Source organism: Adiantum capillus-veneris, chromosome 2, assembly GCF_014529385.1.
Source record: "Adiantum capillus-veneris isolate H3 chromosome 2, ASM1452938v2, whole genome shotgun sequence".
NCBI lineage: Eukaryota > Viridiplantae > Streptophyta > Polypodiopsida > Polypodiales > Pteridaceae > Adiantum > Adiantum capillus-veneris.
This window is the reverse complement of record NC_140932.1, coordinates 136694831-136701393: the sequence shown is the minus strand read 5'-3', so window position 1 is coordinate 136701393 and position 6563 is coordinate 136694831. Positions and strand designations below refer to the sequence as shown.

At 40.7% G+C, this 6563-nt stretch overlaps 1 pseudogene; it reads right to left on the bottom strand.

Moving 5' to 3' along the window:
• Positions 1–253: 253 nt before the first annotated feature.
• LOC147463711 (uncharacterized) lies at positions 254–772 on the bottom strand (annotated as a pseudogene).
• Positions 773–6563: the final 5791 nt, after the last annotated feature.

The following is a 6563-nucleotide window of genomic DNA, read 5'->3' as shown; positions in this document are numbered from 1 at the left end:
GAAGCTACTATCTCTTCTCCTTGAAAACTAGCAAAAGGTATGCTAATTAGCATACCATTTATGCTAATTAGCATACCCACAAAACACAATGAGACAGGTTGTACAAATGATCTCTCTTAAACTAAGACCCCTCTGTGATAGACACCAAAGCCATGTATACACAAAGCACACAAGAGACACAAGATACCCAAGTTTTTGATAAAACTGCATTATATCCGAGCAAGAAGTATATTGAAGATGCAGTGATTACAACTTAACAGCTGAAGGGCATGCTATTATAGATTGCTTCATAGCTTTCTAGGTTGATTGTGTACACCTGCCGTCTCCTTGGGATGTGCTCCATGGGTATTTTGATACATCAGACCAAATGTGAAAGTACGTGGACGATGGGCTGCGTGTGGTCTAGCTTAAAGGTGTATGCATCCAATTTCTTGTAATACATACCTTGCACAACATATGAGCCTCTATCAATTGCATTGCCCCACTCATCGAGGTACCCCTTCTCCACCTTCTCCTTTGCTGCAACACACTTGACCAGGTATAAATCCACATCCTCGACGTTGGTCGAAGCATTTGGATTTACAGCAAATGTGTCGCCAGCACATAGAGCGCTACTCAACACATCATGATGACCTTTGTATGTGAAGTCATCGTAGGTGGCTGCTTCATCTTCCAAATCTGACACAGCCTCATCAGGTAATGGCAGTAGAGTATGATAATCCCAAGGTTGCACGTGAGCTTTATTGATGCAGCAATTCCATCTTTCGTGCATGCATGCATCACAGAAGCATGCCAAGGCTCTTGTTGCAAGGGCAGTTGGATCCCTAGGGTTGTGGCCACAAAAAGCATGCAGAAAGCGAGTTTTTGCCACAGTGACACAATTCCACTTCACCTCCCTGTTCACTTCCCCCTCTTTAACCTCCCAGAACACACGGGTACATTCCCTTTCTTTTGAAGGATAGTGTGAAGGTGCTCCCTGCGCGATAGGTTGTCTTGGTAATAAGCAACCACATCAGCTGCACACCGCAAAGTAGCTCCATTAGGTTTTGGCTGTTCATGGGTCAAGGTTCTTTTCACAACTGCTCCTGCACCATCATGCTCTCCCTTTCTGTGTCCTGATCCAAAGAAGAACCAACTCATCCCCATCTCTGTGAGTCCACCATATCCAGCAACGAAGTAAAAATGCTTGGCTCCCTTGAAATGTGAGGCCGCACCATCAGACCACACCCAATGTTGCTTAGGAGTGACAACCTCTTGTTGTAACCAGTCACGGTGTAGCATGAAGCAGTGTTGCAAGAACAACATATCATGCACCTTGTCATCTGATATGAATAAGTGGATGGTTTTGACTACCTCCCCTACCTTGCAGTAGTATGTTATGTGTACAAAAATGGTTACTTGACTAGAGTGCCAATGCATTGACTGAATCTCATTTTGTTCCTTGAAGGAATAATTCTCTGCAAAATCAACAAGTGACACGACGACATTGTCCGGAAACCGAAGAAGGAAATCCTTGAATTGTTGTCCCTGCTACATCGAGCCACATAGTTATGAGTGATAAAGAGCTCCAACTTGGTCTTCAAGAGTTGAAGAAACTCCCAGCATTGCATTTCTTTGTGCAAAAGATCTTTTCTTTTGTTACTATTTCCATGCTTGTCTTGAGCTTGTACATATGCAAATACTTTCACATTAATACTATTACCTGGCTTTGCTGTCTCCAAGCAGCATAATTCCAATGTATTCACTCCACATGTCAAACACTCTCCCATCAGGCATTCCCTTCTATGGAAAATTGCATCTGCGGGCTTTGGACAGAGAACAGACTCCCACATATGTGTGACACCTTTGAAAGTGTGATGTGAAGCCAAGCAACCCTTGCTAATGTTCTCACTTGGGGCATAGATACTGCATATACAATCACAACCTGCTCTATGTAGCCCAAAAGCACGAGAGTGCATGTGGTTCAGTGTGTCCTTCAAAAAAGACATCTGCACATGGTATTCGCAACAGCATGTGTATCTATCCTTCAGCGGCCTACAAAAGAATGGCTTCAACATCTCAAACATTCTCATGCCAATCTTGCAATCTGGATGTTTTTCCTTGAATCTATGAAAGAACTCAACCTGCAACATCCAAATGATGATCAGTATTCACATTGCTAACTAGGAGATCCAACAATTTCATGAAAACAAATCATAGTGACAATCAACATCTTAATGTGCATGCAACAGCGTATATTAACTAGCATAAAGAGTGTTAGCTAGCATATATCTTGTGTTTACCAGGTAGCTCTGTATGCTAGGTAGAGCACAAGGCATGCTAACTAGCACAGATCATATGCTAACTAGCATACTCATTAGGACACCCATCATGCTGTTGATCATAGTAGGTGTTAACTAGCAGAAATTATTTTAATTAGCATACATCTTGTGCTGACTAGCTAGGTCTGTATGCTAGGTAGAACACAAGGCATGCTAGCTAGCATACCCCATATGCTAACTAGCATACCCAGCTCAGCTGCTAGTTCTAACTAGCATACTCCATATTATAACTAGCATACCAGATATGTTAATTAGCACACATATTGTGTTAACCAACTAGCTCTGTATTCTATTTAGGACCCAAGGCATGCTAACTAGCAGAGTCCATATGCTAACTAGAACAGTCTATATGCTAACTAGCATACTCCATATGCTAGCTATCATACTCAATATGCTAACTAGTATACGCATTAGGACACCCATCATGCTATTGAGCATACTAGGTGCTAACTAGCATAAATGATGTTAATTAGCATACATCTTGTGCTGACTAGCTAACTTTATATGCTAGGTAGAACACAAGGCATGCTAACTAGCATACTCCTTATGCCAACAAGCATACTCCATATGCTTAATAGCATACCCAACCCAACTGTATGCTAGGTAGAACACAAGGAATGCTAGCTAGAATACTCCATATGCTAACTAGCATATCCAGCCCAGCTGCTAGTTCTAACTAGCATACTCCATGTTCTAACTATCATACTAGGTATGTTAACTAGCATACCAGGTATGTTAATTAGCATACATATTGTGTTAACCAACTAGCTCTGTATGCTATTTAGGACCCAAGGCATGCTAACTAGCAGAGTCTATATGCTAACTAGCACAGTCTATATGCTAACTAGCATACTCCATATGCTAGCTATCATACTCACTATGCTAACTAGTATACGCATTAGGACACCCATCATGCTATCGAGCATACTAGGTGCTAACTAGCATAAATGATGTTAATTAGCACACATCTTGTGCTGACTAGCTAACTTTATATGCTAGGTAGAACACAAGGCATGCTAACTAGCATAATCCTTATGCCAACCAGCATACTCCATATGCTTACTAGCATACCCGGCCCAACTGCTAGTTATAGCTAACCAGCATAACCCTTGTCTTAAATAGCATACCCATCATGCTAGTGAGCATACTACGTGTTAAATAGCAATAGTGGTGTTAACTTGCATACCTTTTGTGTTGACCAACTAACTCTGTATGCTATTTAGAACTTAAGGCATGCTAACTAGCATACTCCATATGCTACCTAGCAAACTCCATATGCTAACTAGCATAATCAATTTCTATTAGACAATGTACTTATCATGCAATTGAGCATACTAGGTATGTAACTAGCATACTAGGTTTGTTAACTAGCATACCATGTATGTTAATTAGAATACATATTGTGTTAACCAACTAGCTCTGTATGCTATTTAGAACCCAAGACATGCTAACTATCATACTCCATATGCTAACTAGCATAGTCAATATGCTAACCAACACAGTCCATATGCTAACTAGCAAAAGTCTACAAATCAATATGCTATTGATCAGCATATACAAGTTACTAAGCACTAGAGATGCAATGCATAAAATGCATAAGTTATGGTACAAGTATTTGATTGATCACCTGAGGCTCGTCTAGGAGGTGCATTGGGTGTTCTATGTACCTCTTCCTCCCCATCCTCTTTCGACAAACATCCTTCTTGTTCGGTGAAACGCGAGTCTCCACTTTCCAAAATGTGTAGAACAATTCCTTAATTTCATCTGTGATAGGGCTATGATGGTGTTGCTTGTGACATGCAGCCAATGAAAACAATCGACCATCAACATCGGGCTTCGCCTGTCGTGATTTCGCCTTGTGCAAGGTGCAACGATTGACATTTAGGACCTTGGCAATTTTTGCAATAGGCATGTTTTCCTTTGAATTCAACATCATCTGCAATGTTGCATTCTTAAAAAACAACTCCTCATTGGAACTTGGCTGCTTGACGGTAGCCAGTGTGCTGCAGACATTGGAGACAATTGCGGTCTATATAGCATCCTCCTCCTAGAAAGACTCATCATGGATCGCCTGAACATGCGGATGCTGAGCAACAAGATTCCAGATTTCCCACTTTGCTTCTGTACTAAAACCTTCAGTCCTACTCTTGAAAGCTCTCATAATCTCGGAGGAGATTTTCTTTTTCTCCTCATCGTTGAGGGCATGATGTTGTCGCTCAAATTTCATTTCTTTCTGCTCTCATTGTTTCCTCTTTCTTACTCTCCCATATTCCCTGATTACAAAGAGCTCGATCTTGGGAGTTGTAATTCATTGCCTGTAGTGGCTCTCTTCTTCTTTTTCCTGAAAACTATAGACGTGCATAATATGTTACTTACTTAAAATCACTTAAATGTATAGTTGTCAATAGTTGATGTTGTAATACACACATACTATGAACAAATGCCCTCACAAAACTAAAGATGTGACCAAAAAAACCAATGACTTCATTTGGAGTGGGTGGGCTACACATAAGATTTGCTTACCATCAGATTACAATATGGCTCCATTTCCAGCATTGAGCTAGTGGCAATAATGTTGGCTGTTGGTTCTCCATTTTTGTAGGTCTGTGTTAGAACAAGAGAAAGAGCTCAGCTTTGACAAGAAATCTCTCAGGCAAGATTCCCGGCGCAAGGAACGAATGAGAGAGAGAGAGAGAGAGAGAGAGAGAGAGAGAGAGAGAGAGAGAGAGAGAGAGAGAGAGAGAGAGAGAGAGAGAGAGAGAGAGATACTCCCCACGTCGTCTTTAGTAACTGAAAACAGAAGCACATGAGGAGGGAAAATAAATTTTTTATGAAACATTTGAAATTCAAAGGACTTGCCCATCCATTTTCAGTATATGCTAACAAGCACAAGTAACTAGCACTATCCGGGACAACATATTCAGTGACACGTTAACATGCTTCTACCCTGCTGCAAATGGCAGTTCTTTCACACTTGTTGATGCACTTTATGTACATGGGATCAAGAAGAATCTTTTGTCTGTATCAGTTTTCTAGACTTGTTCTTGTAATCAAATTTGTGGATGACACATGTACAATACATGATCTCAGTTTTGGTGATGAAATTGTTGCATTTGGAATTTTATGCCGTGGGTTATATAAGCTCACTTTGTATGACAAGTGTGGACAGAATTTTGCAAATGTAGTTTTGGATTCAAAGGCTTCTTTGCCGCCTCTTGAAGCACCTCTCAAACACATCTGTGAAGGCTGTATTTTGGGTAAGATGCAGCGTTCTAAGTTTCCAAAGGATGGTTCAATTAGGGCCACATGCAGGTTGCAGCTTCTGCACACTGATGTTTGTGGGCCCATGCAAAATTCATCCATGGGCAATTACCTTTACTTTGTGGCTTTCATTGATGATTACTCCAGACATGCATGGGTATTTCCGCTTAAAGAGAAGTCCGAAGTATTTATGTGCTTCAAACAATTTATGGCTATGGTTGAAAATGTCTCGAAATGTACTATGGGCACCCTCCATTCCGATCGAGGGGGGGAGTATATGTCTCATGAATTTAATGCATTTCTAGCTAGTCATGGGATAAAACACCAATGTATAGTGCTTTATACGCCTCAACAAAATGGTGTTGTTGAGAGGAAAAATAGGTCACTTACGGAAATGGCATGATGTATGGTCAAAAGTCAAGCTTTGTCGCATTCATTTTGGCTTGAGGCCATCGTGTGTGTCACTTATGTACTAAACAGGTGTCCTATGAAAGCTTTGCAGTCTATTACTCCCTATGAAGCATGGCATGATAGAAAGCCTTCTATTGATGACATGCATGTTTTTGGCCTATGGGGGTTTCTGAAAATGTTACAAATCAGCCTATTACTGATGTAGATGTACATGATGTACTTGATGAGGAAAGGGCTGAAAATGAGCATGCTAGAGGTATGACAAAATGGCTGGTGCATACATTGCTTGACAGGAAAATGGATGCACCTTCATTTAGTTGCACTCGTTCAAGCTCTCGCCATGCATCTTATGCATCAAATTGTTATGCTTTGGTTGTGTCTAGCTTACATGATGTTGATGAACCTTTGTCTTTTGATGAAGCACAAAATTCAAAAAATTGCATGACTGCCATGCAATCAGAATATGATGAACTTATGGAAAATAACACATGAACTTTATGTGATTTTCCTCTTGGCAAAAAGGCCATTGGTACAAAGTAGGTTTACAAGTTGAAACGCAAGCCGGATGGT